Source organism: Sebastes fasciatus, chromosome 2 (genome assembly GCF_043250625.1).
Source record: "Sebastes fasciatus isolate fSebFas1 chromosome 2, fSebFas1.pri, whole genome shotgun sequence".
NCBI classification, from domain to species: Eukaryota; Metazoa; Chordata; class Actinopteri; order Perciformes; family Sebastidae; genus Sebastes; species Sebastes fasciatus.
This window is the reverse complement of record NC_133796.1, coordinates 17,131,078-17,148,262: the sequence shown is the minus strand read 5'-3', so window position 1 is coordinate 17,148,262 and position 17,185 is coordinate 17,131,078. Positions and strand designations below refer to the sequence as shown.

Sequence of the window (17,185 nt, the reverse complement as noted above, 5' to 3'; positions counted from 1 at the left end):
AACTCTCTCCCTCCCATCACTTAAGAAGTCGCTCACTTGCAGTTATCCTTTAAACCTCGCCTCTCCTCCTTCCCCTCCCCTCCCTCTCCAGCTCTCCGTCTCTCTCCCTTCACCAACTCTGGACATCATGCACAAGAAATGGGATGATATTTTTAGAAGGGTTATGTTTGTTGTGTATTATAAACCACTTGACCATGTGGTGATTTCCATAACCGTTGTGCTCAGCAAATGTTGCGGCTTTTGAGAAGGCAGACTTTTTGTGAGCGTATAATCAAGCTGTTTTCAGATGAGACAGATTTACGCTTTCACAAAACAGTTGTTAACATGTAATGTTGTCTCTGTTTTTTTTTTTCTTTCCTCCTCTTCATCCACTCACACCTTCAGTAATTGCAATTATCATGGCTTGTCTTTGCCAAATGCACCAGATGTTACCCCCCGTACCCCCGAACCATCTTTCACAGTTCTCTCACTCTGAATGATAAAAAGTTCGCAGCTTTGCAGAGAGAGAAAACAGTGCTACATTACACTCTTTGCATGTCTTAAAATGTAAATACTCAACTTAAATAGAATACGTTTTGAACTCATCAATTTACCGTATAAGTATCATAAACACCAGATACAGCTAGCTCTGGTATGCAGTGCGTGCTCTTAGATAGCCTGTGTGCTCATGAATTAAAGAAATGAACTCAATTATCTCAAGCTGTAGTTTCTGTAAGTTTGCTTTTGAACTATTGAAGTTATTGTTAAGGCAAACATGCCGTTCAGATATTGTAGTTTTTTTTAAAAGGACAGTCACTTAATCAGTTAATTCTTCACATATTGTTTTTTTGTGGTTCTACCTTGTTCCTCTGCTGAGTGACTGTTTTTTTAACCCTGATCTCTCTCTTCAGGACATTGTTCCATTTCTTGTGTATTTCTTTATGGTTTGCAACTGTAAACCTTCCAGTTTGAGGAAACATTTGTACCAGCGTTTAGAGGAAACTAACCACATATATGCAAAAGTTTCTTTTTTTTTTTTAATTCCATGACCAGATATATTCACTCATCTCTTATGCACACAAGAGGATTCAACCCTAAGAGAACCACAATAGACAAATTTAAGTATTTTTTAGGTGGGTACAGGGGGCCTTTAGTGTGAGATAGCAGGATGAATTAATTAATTCATTCATTAAAATAAATTGTGCAGTGTATAAGTGCTAAGAACATTATGATAGAAGTATATGATGGCCATTCCCATGCTCACTTATGTCTCCTTAGTTGTAGCAGCAATTTTTGGGTTGATACCATTTGTTACACAGATTTGAATTACCACTCGAGCATTGATAAAAATAGTAAATAATCCCTCCAAAATACCACATAAATACACCAAGATCTTGAGGAACATCATAGAAAAATCCATGCTATGCATAATGAATGCATAACACTGCATGGTTTTTGCCCCAAACTGCATGTGATTATCAGAAAGTGGGCATGTCTGTAAAGGGGAAACTCGTTGGTACCCATAGAACCCATTTTCATTCACATATCTTGAGGTCAGAGGTCAAGGGACCCCTTTGAAAATCACCGTGCCAGTTTTTCCTCGGCCATATTTTTGGAGCGCTATTTCACCTCTTTCCCTACAAGCAATGAACATTAACATCTTAAAGCAGTTGCTGACAAATTAAAGGACAAACATGAATAAATGAGTGGAGAAACATTAGTAATGCATGTCTAGAGGAGTCAGTCAGTGGTTTGGTGAGTATGAAAATGAATGAATCAGTCACCAGATTTCTCCCTCCACCACCGTCATCAAAATAGCAAGTGAGGGAATATCTTTAGCAAGAATGGCATTCATCCCTCCAGTAGAAAGATGCCAAAGAGCTGTTCTGGAGGATCATAACACGTTACTACAACAATTTATATAGCTTTTTCTTTAATTTGCCACCCATCTATATATTCGTTTCCTTCACCTTTATATAGTCAGAGGAAGTTCACTGAGAGCAGTGCTCTCCTTTTCATGAACGCTCTGATCAGTCACACATTCACTCCTGGGAGCTGCCCAGTACAACCACAGTCTGATCTGTTAACCACTGAGCAGCTCTACTAGAGTGGTTGGGGTTAAGGGCCTTGCTCAAGGGCACATCAGTGGTGGTAATGCGTGAGGGGCAAGCGCTGTTGTTCCCCATCTAGATTTATCCAGACTCTTATCCATTATCCATTCTTCTCTTTGGCAACTTCAGAAAGAAAAGAAAAACAAATGACATTTGTGCATTCTTCCGATCAGCATTACATCTCCAATATGTGTGGTTTAGTAGCATTCAAGGACTTTTAATTCAACTGTATTCTGCTCTATTTTCATCATATTTATTGCACTGTACTTTTGCCACTTTTCCTCTGGCATTGAGGGCAGCAAACCAAGAATATCACCAATCAGAGCTACTCATTTCTCTTTGGCAATAACACTCCCTTGAGTCTTGATTTGAACAATGAATACAACAGCTGATAGCAGCTGAAAAAGGCCTGAGTGAAATAAAGTGACACATTCATGAAGTATTATTTATCAATTAGTAAAATGGATCCACTGTGATATAGGGGCGATTTTGAAATAGATTTTTTAATGCCAGAATCAATATATTTGCTTCATTTGAGTCTATGCGGAGGTAGAAGGAAGTTACCGCTTTTGTTGTTGTAGTCTGAGTCATATCTGTTCTGTATCCGTTAAAAACCAAAACAAACTGCAGCCGGCCGTAGCGAGCCAAAACGAGAAAGCAGAAAACGGCGGAGGGTCTGTGTGGATACGATCTGAATCCTCACATTTTAAATCCAAAGTGGTAAACACTACACATACAGTAAAGTATGGAAACACTTTGGGTTTCACACAATGCAGGAAAAGCAGAGCTAGACATCATGACTAAAGCTGCATGCTAACTCTGTCGAAACGTTATTGTATTGCGGTACGTTATTGTATTGCGGTAATGTGTAGAGCACCCATATACTGACATTTATGTTAAATGCATTCAAACAGCCCCGATGGAGCTGACCATGGATGTATAAAGAGAACGGAGCTAACAGTAAGAGCTAGCGAAGGACTTGGCGAAGTTAGCAGAAGTATACACGTGACTATGTCCGGTTTTCAAAGTAAGGTGTTAACGTGAACTGTATATACAAAATACACATATGGAAATAAGTTTGATGGATTATTTTCACCAGATGTATAAAACATTACATGTCCCTTATACATTAAAAAGAAAATATCACTAATTTGTGAAGGAAATATCTGTATTCTTTGATTTTTGGATTGCTGGAAAGAAATGTAATAAATAATGTCTGACAATGACTGATATATTTGACTTCAAGACATCTCTGACTACATATATGCTGAAAATCAAACATTTTTACCATATTCATTTTAATATTTTCCAAAGTAAAAGTCCTTAGTGTATGATTCAACTTTTTCCCATAGTCTAGTGTTAAAAAAGTTAACAAAAATCGCAATAAATCATAATATCAAATCGCAAAAGTTAAAAATGCCAATGCATATCAAATCGGTACCCAAGTATAATAGTTATAGTATTGAATCGGGAGATAGGTGAATCGTCCCAGCCTTCGTGTGATATCTGATATTGATATGTGAAGTCTGGCTGTTTTTGACAGGCTCACCAGGAGTTCCATTTAAGTTGTGAAGTAATTGCTGCCTTGCGTGCCTTTTTCTTTTCGTCTCTCACTCCATTATGTCTGTATCTCTCCCTGCTCTTTATGCTTTATCTTTTTCACCTTTTCCTAGTCTCCCTCGCTACATGATTTACACATCACGCTTGTTACTGTTCTTCCTCTGTCTGCGAATAAGTCTCTACCTCTGTCTGCCTCAGCATTTCTGTCTCTGTGACTCTTTGTCTGTCTCCCTCTCTCTGTTAGTTTCAATCTTCCAATTTCAGTCACTTTATTGGCGTGACTGTTAAAACAGATATAATATATAATATATATATATAATATTGTGAGTTTCACTTGCTCGCTCCCCCCCACCCCCCTCCAAACACAAACACCTGCCTCATGTACCTTACCTCCGGCTCTTACTCTGACCTTTTATTCAAGCGTTTCTTCTCGCTCTCTTCTTTATCGACATCCTTTCTCAGTACCTCCTTCCTTCCTACCACTTCACCTGGACTGACCGCTATGCATTGTCGGCTGCTCGGCTGCAGTTTCCTTGGAGATGCGTACACGCACACGCACACGCACACGCACACGCACACGCACACGCACACACACACACACACAAATTCTTCTTTTGCTCATACGCGCTGCCACTGTGTGTAAAGTCAAGTGTGCCTCTTGTTATCCGGCGCTGTAGATGTGTTTGTGTGTGTGTGTGCGCCATCAAAGTGAGTCTGAGCATTATGGTTGAATAGAATAAGGTCAGGTTGACAGTCAGGCAGACAGATGATGTGGGGCACATGACCTCCACACCACACCGCCTCGTCTCCTCTCTTTCCTCCCAGACACAGTGCTGTTCTCCTCTGCTCTCATTCCTCCCCGTCATTTGAGTGTTTTGTTCTCTTGCCTTGTGACTTTCTGTCATCTCTCTCCTCTCCATCACAGTATAATCACAGAAACTCAAGAGTAGAGAGAATTTTCCTTGCCTCTCCTCATCATGCCTATCCTGCTCTAGAAAGCTACATTGACTAGAATAAACCATATGTTACACCTAAGGGGGTTTGTGTGGCATATGCTGGGCAAACAATAGAAAGAAACAACACACACAATGAAAGGAGCAAAACCTTTGCTGCAATTTTTAAGCCTCACCAGCTGTTACTGTCCTCTCTCTCTCTCTTTCCGTTGCTCTCATTGTATTTTCCTGTCGAAACAGATGCTTGTGTTGCTCTGAGAGACCCAGAGGTTGGTGGGAATGATGATGTAGGCAGTGTGAAACGCAAATCTCAAACATCACTTACACTTCTAATGCGTGACGTGTGAATCGGCTGTGCTTCCAGTCTCATCTCTCGTTCCCCCTCCTGTCCTCTAAGATTGATTTCTTTCTTAATGACATTAAACACAACGGAGAGTGTTCAATGGAGTCAGCAGGCATAGAGAGGCTAGATGACCTGTGACAGTCAGGAGATGAGCTTAAACATTAGATAGCAGGGGTTCACAGCTTGCCCACCAGGGTGCCCCATTAAGCTCCGTCTCACACTATTAAAAGATTTGAGTGAGGATAACTTCTGAAAATCCCACAGGAGGGCGGTTTGTAGTTGAAGGCGAGAGATTAGTGTGTGTCTGTAAGGCCCTGTTCAGACCTGGTATTAACATGCGTCCTCAGTGATCCGATCACAAGCGGACAGCTCTAAGTACAGGTGTGAACGCACTCAAGGCGCATTGCGGACGCGTAGAGATCGGATCTTTCAGACTATATTCAGAGGTGGTCTGGGCCACATATGGTCACAGTCTTTTAGCAGTGTGTACGCGAATGTGTCCTGGGCCAAATTATGGACCGCCTACTCATCTGACGTCCCGCTGGGATCCGCGGAGTCCCTGCGGTCCTCAGGTGAATAAACAGACAGACGCGAGCGCTGGTCTGCCTCGCAGTATGGAAACGACTTCTGTGCTCTACTGTATTCTGTCGGTACAACTTTATTTTATTAAAATATATCTCATATATTGGCTACTTAAGCTACAGACTATCAGACTAGGCACACAAAGTGCATTATTATCATACTGTACGGAGCTGACACCCGCCCGCCTGCTCGCTCTCTCTCATCCACGGCTCTCTGGAGCTCTGTACCCCGCTGTTGCCTGGCAAAGGCAGCGGTGCCGGCGGCACGGAGGTTCCCAGGGAACGCCGGTACAATAACCTTATATTTTGATGTTAATAAAATGTACCCAACTTCACGAATATGTAGGATATTACTACTGACATTCATGTAATATTACGTCACAACGTCTGCTGTATTAGCCGTGTGTTAACTACGTGTTTATTTGCGAGTAGAACGGGGAAGTGAGATCCGATCACAAGTGGTCACTGGAGACGCATGTGGAGACGCATTCTAATGCCAGGTGTGAACTGACGTATTTAAAGCTGTCCACTTGTGATCGGATCACTCTGGACGCATGCTAATGGAACAAACAGGGCCTATGAGAAGTTTGATATGATTTGAGGTTTACACTGTTGGCTCAACATTAGAAAAAAAACACTTTTTTCACCAGCTAAGATCTCCTATCACACAATTAAGAAGATTAGAATGAAAGTCTCACATTATTGTGTTTTTTTTTATTTGTGTCAAAACAGCCAAACTTTGTACTTAATTAGTTCAAGTAATCTGCAAGAAGCCATGATTTGTTTACCCACCCCCGGCAGGAAGCTACTGCTGATTTTAGCAGCACAAAGCTCCACTCAGAGCGATGCGTGTGTGTGTGTATGTGTGTGTGACTTTGTCTGAACACAACTCTAATCAAGATATCAATATGTGCTGCTGTAACTCTAACTGCACACTGATGTATTGTTCAGTTTCAAAATGAAGTTAATTGAGGATCTTGTTTCCCTTACTTTAGGCTGAATTACATTGACTGCTCAGATATGCAGCAATATTATTTACCATTTGTTCCTACTAATTTCCAGCAACACGTGATGGACGTATCAATTTCCGCTCCAGTCTTTTCAAAATAAATTTCCATCATCACAGGAAACTATTGCTTAGGTTTAGGCAACAAAACGACTTAGTTAGGTTTAGGAAAAGATCGTGGTTTGGGTTAAAATAACTCCAGAAGTGGCGTAACTTAAGTACGAAAGTTACGTGGCAAATAAATCAATGTTGACTTCTGGTTTCACACAGGGTACGGACGCCGGTGTCCTGGGCGAAAGTCCGGTGTTTTTTGACCCCTCCACCCCGACCTCCTCCCTGTCGCTCTTTATACTTCCTGGTTCACAATTACGTGAATTACATACAAATTGATTTTGTGGGATTTTTATGAATTACAGTGCATTACTCTTCGTAGGCATAGCTGTGAAGGGTGTTTGAGAAAAGCCTGAATTGTTGTGTTATTATGCTCAGATGCTGCTTGAATCTCTGGCATCGGAACCACTTGGGTGAAACAGCGTGAGTAATATTGCAGATGTTAACATCTCTTTAAACACTGCAACTGGTGGTTAATGTTATAGACATCCTGGATTAACTAATTGTCCTGAAAATGTATCCCCCCTCTGAATTGGCAATAGGCCCACTTGGTCAGATGAAGATTAGCAGATAGGAAGCACTTTGTGTGCAGAAATGTTGTATATCAACACAACCTTACTCTCATGAAACCCAATAAGGCAGTTAGCTGTCTATGTTTTCTATTTTCTTCTGTCTTCTCTCCTCTCCTGTTCCTCGGCCTGTCAATTTCAACACACTGTATACTGGATACGACAGGCTTTGTGAATGGAGCGCTCACAAAGACAATGCCAGTCACACATTTCTCAGTATTTTCTCCTCTTCTCCGTCCTTCCCTCCCTTCTCCCTCTCGCTCCTTGCTCTCCTCCCGTCTCCCCCTCCGTCCGTCTCTGCCAAAGATCTTAGCGGTTTTCATCTCTTTGTCGGAACTCTCCCTCTCTCTCCTCTCTTCATCTTTTCATCCTGGGAAAGCTCAAGTGCGGCAACCGCACTCCTATGGAGGAGTGAGTCGTGTTTGACCGCGCTCTACAAACCCCTAATCACTTCACATCACTTCAGTCCTCACAAACAGACGCAACCCCTACTCCCCCACCGGTGGCTTGCTGTCTTTTCTTTTCCACCTCTTTCGGTCTGCAATTCACAACGCTTCTGTCATGTTATTCCCATATTAAATTCACTTGTTTATGTGGCCATGGCCTCATATGGCCTCAGACCTGTGTGCTACAGCACGCAAATGTTCCCTAACATGAAGTGTTTGATATAATAAGTCTGGGATTTGCAGACTTAATTGGAATTTTAACTTCCTCTTTGCTGCTTTAGCCAGATTTAATCACATTTCTGGAGTTGTTTTTGGACCTTTTTGGTATCTCGAGAGCAAAGACCAAAAGACCATCGGAGTGCAATAAATGTTTTTGGGATATTATGATAAGATCAAGGTGAGGCACGACGGGGTAATTCTCAGGATTGCTGAAAAAGTGTGAGAAAATAGACAAAATCTCAAATGTTAAAAGAAGCTCAGTTATGGAGATCTTTTGAATTTTCCTCTTTCTTCTTAAATTGCATACTCTGTGCCTGCCAATAATCTATATTGAACAATATTTCAAAGAGAAAGTTCACTGTCCTTGGATATGAAGCCTGCGGTGCTGCCAGGAAACTGCTGCTCTTCTTCCCTCTCTCTCTTTTCCATTACAGTTTTTTTTGTTTCTCCACCTCCCTGGCCTTCCAATCTACCCTCTGCTCTCCAATGATCCCCCTTTATTAGCTTCTGCTGTCATCTGATACTTTTGTTGATCGCACAATCTCTTTCTCCACTTACAGTGATTGTGGTGGAAAACACACCCGTCGCTCACTGACAAACACAGGTACACACACGTATAGGTATCACGGCGTGTATCACACACCGTCAAACACACCCTGACATGCCGATTTCATGATCCTAGGAAAGCCATCCATTGGTGGATAAAATAAATGAAAGTTGAATCTAGGCTCTAGCTGTTGGCTTTGGCTGGATGTAGTCTGTACTGTCAGGTAACAGATACACTCTGTCTCATCCCTGGTCAGATCCACATAGGAAACCATGACCAATTTGAACATGACACAAATACACACACATATACAGTATACACCAACGTAAACACTACAAGCATGCACAGAGACATGCTCACAAATGCATCGGTGCATGAGCACACATATTAATGTAGATGAATCCATGCAACGAACACTGAAAACATATATGCCAAAATGTGAGGAGAGAATGAACACATGAATTACTAGACTTTTTTTTAATTATTTGATATACTGAATAAGTTGCTCTTGAAAAGAAGATTCTTCCTCTTCTGCTTTTCCTCATCTTTCTGTTCTATCACTGTGTTTCTTCTGTTTGCACTCCACATTAAGCCCCCCTCAGGGAAGTGATCATTAGTGCTTGTGTGTTTGTGTGTGTGTAATTGATTCACATGCTACCGTTGGCTTATTGTCTCTACCTCCACCGTGGTCATTTAATCAATACCTCTCGGCGTGTTGTGTGATCAGGTGATATCTGTGTTTTTCACTGTCCTGACCGGGCTGCTTCCTTCCTCTTTCTAGTGTCACTTTTTTGACAGACCAAAGAACCCCCTATTTCGCACGCCATAACCAAGCTTCTCAATTCACCTTTTTTATCCCTCCGAGCAGGCGACAGTCACGGCCCGGAGACATTATGTTTTCTATATCTCAGGAACACCTTGAGCAATTTTCTTCATATTTGGCACAAACGTCCACCTGGACTCAATGATGAACTGATTAGAATTTGGTGGTCAAAGGTCAAGGTCACTGTGACAAAATTTTTTGGCCATAACTCAAGAATTCATATGGTAATTATGACAGTTTAACACAAATGTCTAATGGGATAAAATAATGAAGTGATGGCATTTTGGAGAAACCTGGATGGCGGTAATTCTAGTTCCAAATATATGCTTATTTGCTTTTTGTTTGGCTTGGTTTGGCGATATGGCTCAACTAGAGCACGGACACCCACTTTCAGCACTGGTAGAGCAGAAAAGTGTGCTCAATAATTCATCTGCTTAATTTGTATATTCTTCTTGACAACAGCCTGATATAACAGCTGGCTAGCTAGCATTAGCTACACCCAGGTACAAATTAAACAAAGTAGAATCAGCACACTGGTCTGTGAACTCCTGTTGCTTTACCTCTTCTAATCATAAAACCTTGTCAACAAGCACACACCGACATACTTGCAAACCCTCCCGATTTTCCCGGGAGACTCCCGTTTTTCATTGCCCTCTCCCAGTTTCCTCCCGGGGTCACAATTCTCCCGTATTTCTCCCGATTTCTGACAAATTTTCACACCTTTTTTCCTCTTCGTTAACTTATCCTATTTCTGTAACTGAGCAGTGTATAATCCCTACTGTTTCCACCCGGACGACAATAGAGCTACACCAACTGTCATTTCCCGGCGGAAGAGAGCAGTCTATGCTCGCGACTCAGCGCAGTTTGAGCTCATCTTTAAGCTGCGCTCGCCACAGCGTGCAGCGCCCAAAGTTGGGCTTTGCTCGATGCAGCGAAAAGCCGTCGTGGCGCGGCGCTAGCCAATGGAAATAACGGGTTTCAGAGCGCAGTGTTGGCGTTGTCGCATTGTGTCTGAAAGGACCTTCAGTGAGTGAGAGAGAGAAATGGAGAGTACTAAGAGAAAGAAATACTCAAGCAAGAGCAAAACATTTATAAAAACTGATGAATATTAGTTTATGCCAGAGATTCACACGCCAAGTTCACACCAGAGGGGCAAATTATTCAGTTTTCTCTCCAGGGAGTTAAAGGTAAAATCAAAAGTTTAATATAAAATGCTGTGGCAGTGTACGTTACTTATTATTTTGTTATTTTCACTCTTTTAAAGTCACCAGAATGCACGAAACAAAGTCTCTGAAACTCTGAAATGTGTATCTATTCAAGTCAGAGTTTATGGTACTGTGGTGACTCAGAGCTAATGTAGCCAGCTATCATCTACGTTACTTTTTGTGCATATTGTAATAACTTCAATGTGGACATTTTACACATCATGCAAAAAATCAAAAAATCAAATGAGTCAAATTAATTCAATATAACATACAGCACTACTGGTAGATACCACTGTCATGTGTGTACAGTCAATATGAAGCTACAGTCAGCATCTGGTTTGGTTAGCATAGTTAGCACAATGTCTGGAAACAGGAATAAACAGCTCAACGGTTCTGTCCAAAGGTAACAAAATACGCCGACAAGAACCTCTAAAGCTCATTATTTAACACATCATATCTGTTTTGTTTAATCTGAACAAAAAACAAAGTGTAAATGGACTGATGGAGTTTTACGAGGAGTTATGCGCTGATTATTTCTTGGCCAGGAGCACTGATTACTTGGAGTCTGCACTGATTGCCTTTCAACCTATTTCCAAGACCACTTCTGAAGTAAACAATCAATCTATTCAATATTGAGATTGTTTTAATATAATCAGTACAATTCATAGATTGTGCCTATCATCACAAAATATGATATATTGGTTATGTCACTCTAAATGGTAGCTATGGTAGCTAACATATAATTCTAATCAGCTTAAGTCATGGCACTTATTGGACATTTTCTTGTGTTTGAATATCTGTCTCTGCATCTGTGACTGGACTTCAGTATTATATTATTATTATAATATATATATCAGTAATATCACTTTTTTCCTCCGGTTTCTTTTTTTAACCTTTAAATCTGCCTGTAGGAAAAAAGGGCAAAAGGGAAATTATATTCAGAAGAAGATGGCTCCAAAACCAGAATCAAATTAGGAGACACAAGGCAGTGAAAAAAAATGGCTGCTTGCCGTCTTTATCCAGGCACGGTCTGGGTTTGGAAACCTGCCACTGATAAAATTCATGTTTGTATGGAAGACACAACACTGGCTTAAGGGAGGCTGTATTTATTTAGTGGCACGGGGATACATTTGGGTAACTTTATAAAAATAAACTGGAAAACACACTGGCTCATTGAAGCGTATGCAGAAAAAAATAAACTCTGCAGTTAGAAAATATATAAACAAATTTATTTTCCAATGTGTGTGTGTGTTTATATGAGTGTTTAAGCAGGAAAACAGCCATTTACAGTTGATTGAAAGCACCAAAGAGGTTACTGAAGGTTAGTCCTTTCATTTATAACGACCATTTAACGGTTAGGTCAAAAGTTAAATCAATGTCCCAGACACGTTTTGATATCTGGAGCTCCAATCGAGCCAAAATGAAAAGGATGGGGTCGTGACATCAACCGTTTGATCTCCCTCCGTCCTGTCTGCAGAGAAGAATCCTGATAAAAATGATGAGGGAATGTAAGTCACCCGGGCTTTTGGTCATAAGGCTGTTTTTGTGTGTGTGTGTGTGTGTGTGTGTGTGTGTGTGTGATTAGTCTTTCTTTGGTTCAGATGAACACTTCCCCCTATTGCAGTCAATCAATAAAGTCTGTGACTTTTCCCTCGTGTACCCACTCTCCACTACTCTTATCTCCTTCTCCCACTTTCCTTTTTCCTTTCCTTTGTAGCCGCCTACTTGTGATGGCGGGGGAAGGGCCAAAGCATCTAAATGGTCTCTTGTGAATGAAGTGAATTGAGACAGAGCTCATCGGCATGCATGAGCAGCTCCCATAAAGTAACTACGCATATCAATCATGCTCTGCGTGTCTTTCGTGTTCGACAGGATTCATGACCTTCTGTGGGATTCCTCCGGCAGGATTCAGTTTAAACTACATAGAAACAACCACAGACGTTGACACATGCATGTATGTACGCTCCCATATCAACAGCAAACACACACACACTCTCATTCACTCCTTCAACCACACACGCGCTGCTCAGTCACTGCGGCTTGACACCAGCTCTCCTGTCTCATCATTAGTTTTAGTGAGAGATGTCCTGTCCCCTCAACAAAAACAAACATGGCAGGCGGCGACGAATCAATTAATCAGTCGAGGCATTTGCCGATAGTTATGTTTCACTTACAACTAATGTGCATTGAATGTCTCAAAGTTTCCAATAATGCATGGACAACACTTTCAATCAACATTCCCCGGAACAGTTTTGATCGATGAATCATCAGAGTCGGATAGATTGCTGTCAAAACAGCAGCTTTCTATGACTGATGATCGTCTTCCACGCTAACTGAATTGATGCACCTCTGGACAAAACGCTGCGCCAGTGTTTGTGTTAATAACTACTTCCCATGTTTTGTTTTGTTTTTTCTCTGCTATAGCCTTTGGCCTGATTGAGACAGTTGATTCCCTTTGTTGCTTTTTTAGGATCTAGTGTTTTTGCTGTTGATAAACTACTTACGGTTAACACAAAAAAAGGTTTACAACCCAAATCTCACAGCTGTTGCAGCATCATCAGACTTCTTCAGAATAATGGTAAAACGCATTATATATATACAGTATATATTTGGATGTTCTGAACCCTCATAGATCCTCCACGGAAGCATACCAGTACAGTTAAACTACATGAACATCTGAAAATATTTAGTTTGATTATTTTGAATTAAAAACCAGTCAGTCAGTTTCCATTAAAGTAATCGTTAGGGGTGGGAATCACCAGAGGCCCCGCGACACCACGTTGCTTCAGTGGATATTTGCAAAAGTGGTTAAATGTCAGTTAGTTGGCTATACAGTATGTAGGCTGTCCAGTTTGTTTTTTCGATGGTGTGATCTCTGTTGCTGTGTGTGAGAGTGGAGGAGAGACTGAAAGTCTCTGTAGTGTAACAGGTCGAGCCCACGTACGATGTTTGCATCAGTCCTTTTGCTTTGCCTCTGACTGCAGTGCTCTGTTGAGGAGCCTCTGTCCATCCAACCTCTCTGCCCTCCGGCATAGCTGTCAGTCGCTCTCTATTTTGTTTTCGTTCATCTTAACTACCTCTTCCCATTGATCACTTTTCAATTCTATTATCAAATCCCAGGTTACATTCATTCGTCTCTCTGTCCTCCCGTTCTCAATCTCATTCTTTCTGACTCTCTCCTTGCCTCTACTGTTTGTCTCTCCTTCAACTTTGCTTTTTTTCCCCCCTCTGTTTTTTTGTACTCTCTTAGTTTCTCCCCTCTTTCTGTACATTTCTGCTGTTTTTCTGTCTCCCTCCCCGTAGTTTTTTTGCTCTTCCTCTCTCCTTCTACCGCATCTCTGCTCGTCCTCCTCTCTCTCTCTCGCCTTTCTTTCCTCCTCCTTCTCTCTCTCTTGCCTTTCTTGTCTCCTCCTCTCTCGGCCTCCCTTTCCCTAGTCGATCAGACAGTTGAAGCAGCCAAGCTGCCGGAGGCGAGAGCAGACAGAGGAGCCGCTCTGTTCGACCTCCCTCCCTCTCCGGAGAGGCAAACTAATGCCGACACGCCAATAAGCTGTAAGGAGACAATTATTCACCATTTATATCAGCTCTCCGTCTTTCTGAGTTAGAGCAACACACCTCTGGAACCCCGCGCTGTTACACCACATAGTGATTTTAATACTTTTATCCTTTCTCGGGTTTTGAAACTGTAGCCTGGAGAGGTTGCTCGTTACTGGAAGATCGTTGGTCAACAGTAAGCTAACTGAGAAAACCTGGGCGAAGGGAACATAAATGAAAAGACATGATATCCCATCTCACAGCAACTGCTATGAACATGCCCTTCAGCAAGACACTTAACCCCCAGCTGCTCCACTGAATCTGCTCAGTGTCCAGCAGATAAAGACGGTAATTATACCGAGCAGGTCCTGTGGGGGAATATGTGTATGAATCTGAAGCGGAGTGTTTGCTGAAAAGGAACTCCAGTTTATGGCTAGATTTGTGAATTGTTTTGTTAAATGTGTAAACTAAATCAGTTGAAATCTTCCATATCCTGAAGAGTAGCATTTAAAAACCACATATTCACAACTTTTGAATATATTTTGGGTTTTTTCTCAAGTGCACATGAACTTTTTCCACATGATGTTTTTCCTTCTCCTTTAAGTCAGACACCATGTGCTGCAGAGACGGAGAGACACCGAGGTTAAGACGGAGGATACCGAAGGGCAACAGAGCAAGACGTAGAGAACACAAGCAGCCTGTTTAAATGTAGAGAGCTGCTGCAAGAGTTAGTGTAGCGTACCGTGTATGCGTGTAGCTGCGTGTGCGCACAAGCATGCATGTTTTTGCGAGTATGTGCGTATTTGCATGCATGCGTGTATTTTGCGGCTTTGGAGAAGAAATGGCTGTGGTATGCTAAAGAGGTCTTTGAAAGAATAATGAAAAGCCTGAAGGAGTGAATGATTGACTGCTCTGTTGATGAGCTCCTCAAACACAGCGGCGCTGAGCGTTAAGTATCATATTCAAACAGGCATTCACACACACACATTTCTACAGTACCCACACTGGAATACACACAAACAGAGGAAGGCGTATGTGCAGTAGGCATTGTGGGAATCATACTACAAATGCGTTTTGCTTTCTCCTTTCTTCTCCAAAACATCCACTTTCAGAAAATAATAACAAAAGAGATGATAGCTGAGGATAAATATTGAGCCGACTGTTTTCGGTTGTCAGTTACAGTAAGGTGCAGATATGTTGTGGTGTTTTCTTAAGATCTTCAAAATGCGGAGGCTTATTTTTGATATCATACTCGGACTTTGGAAGACAATATTGTAAGCGCATTAACCTACCTGGCTTAGAAGCAGCCAAAAGACAATAGCACAGGTTTTTAAAAGCCACAAGTTTGCAGCCACAACAGAATCTGACCTTTTTTCTTTTGTCTCTTTCCTTTACTGTTTCTTGAAAAAGAAAACAAATCCCTATCTATTAAGTTGTGTGAATGTCACTAAAATGTACAAATATATGTGGACAGGCGCACTCGCGATGTCCCAATACCTTAAGCTATTAACAGCTCCAGCTTGTTCCATGTAAGAGAATGTGCAGCGACAGATTCTTTTATTTTGAACTTGATTTCTTGGCTCGTGATCGCACTCTGCGTCGTAACGTCTGATCGAGTTGAAGTTTAAGGTGAACATGCTGCCCACTTCCTTCCTGTCTGTTCAATGATAACAGTCGTAGAGCGCTGTGAAAATGTGTTCCCCCTGCGAATCGATGCTAATCACATCATTGTGCTTCCCCCGTCCGCCACTCCTCTCTCTGGGGTTTCACACTCCTCTCTGGCCTTTTTCCTCCTCGCCCGCTGGTTCTCTCGCTCTGTCCCCGTCTCTCCCCTCCTCGCTCCTGTCTGCCTTCATCACATGGGAGGTGAAGCCATCTGAGGCTGCTTGCACGCAAGCCAGCCCTCCTCATGGGTCAGCGCTGTGCAGACTCCGATATTGCAGTTGTCGCCACTGCCGAAATCTCCCACCATGCATCCGTCATCCATTATTCTTGCAGTTGCCGTCACAGCCTGTTGTTTCTTCAGTGTTGTAAAGAACACCCGAGTATGGAGCTATAGAAAATATGTTCATATGAATTCAATGTGATGATATGAGAAAACTTCAGCTGGGATTTTGGTTTAAAACAAAACATAGTCAAATGAACAACACATTTTACTACCCAATGATGAATGGTTCTCAGGTGTACATTATCTAAAGTCACTGAAAAGCATGTGAATTAGAGCTGATTATTGGCTAAGTGACTGTTGCTACGGCCCAAGTTTACTAAGCAGCCAGTCAGAATGCAACATGAATTGACGCAGAATACAATGGCAAGTTAGCATAACTACTGCTAAAAAACATATTTACCTCAAACTTTGCTAAATTTACAATTAATGTTGCCCTTTCTTCTCTGGCCCCGCCATCTGCCATGCATCAAAACTGATATTGCACAGTCTGACACAACCATCCAGATTACAACCAAGACTTCATTAAACCCATGATGTTCTGTGTGATGTGCACTTAAAGGAACTTTATGTAACAATTAGGGGGATCTATTAGTAGAAATGAAATGTGATATTAGCAAGTCTGTTTCCTTTAGTATATAATATAAATAATAGTGTAAAATAATAATGTATTATGTTAGAATGAGCCGTTTATATCTACATAGGGAGCGGGTCCTCTTCACGAAGCCGGCCGTGTTGCTCCGCCATGTTTCTACAGTAGCCCAGAACAGACAAACCAAACACTAGCTCTAGATAGGGTCATTCGCATTTTCACATTTTTGCGTCTGCCACCGTAGTTCTCCTACCCGCTTGGCACATGGAAGTTTGAGTTGGTTGCAATCTGCAACCTCACAACTAGATGCCACCAAATCCTACACACTGCACTTTTAACTTGTTATCGCACACTCTCTACTGTATAAGGCAAACACACTGTCCCAGAGTGAAGAATCAGCCTTTTGACCTTCTAATGTTTCAATTTCCCAATAAATGCCTGCATCTCCCGTCAAACACTGACACACGCAACACTCCAGCATTTCTGCAAAAGGCTTTGGTCATGCAGATGCAGGAGTAATGTGATATATTTATTTATCTGAGTCATCGATACTAGCGCTAGTATTACACATACACCCACAAGACAATGACCTTTTTTTCTGCTGCAGAAATGTTACTAAATGTGTAATGTGTTTTCTCTCCTTCTGTGTTTCTGTGTGTGT

General features: G+C 41.7%; 1 protein-coding gene across 2 annotated transcripts in view; it reads left to right on the top strand.

Annotated features, from left to right (window-relative positions):
* mdga1 (MAM domain containing glycosylphosphatidylinositol anchor 1) overlaps window positions 1–17,185 on the top strand; it is a 210,525-nt gene that overhangs the window by 38,533 nt on the left and 154,807 nt on the right. The gene's annotated exons all lie outside the window — the stretch shown is intronic.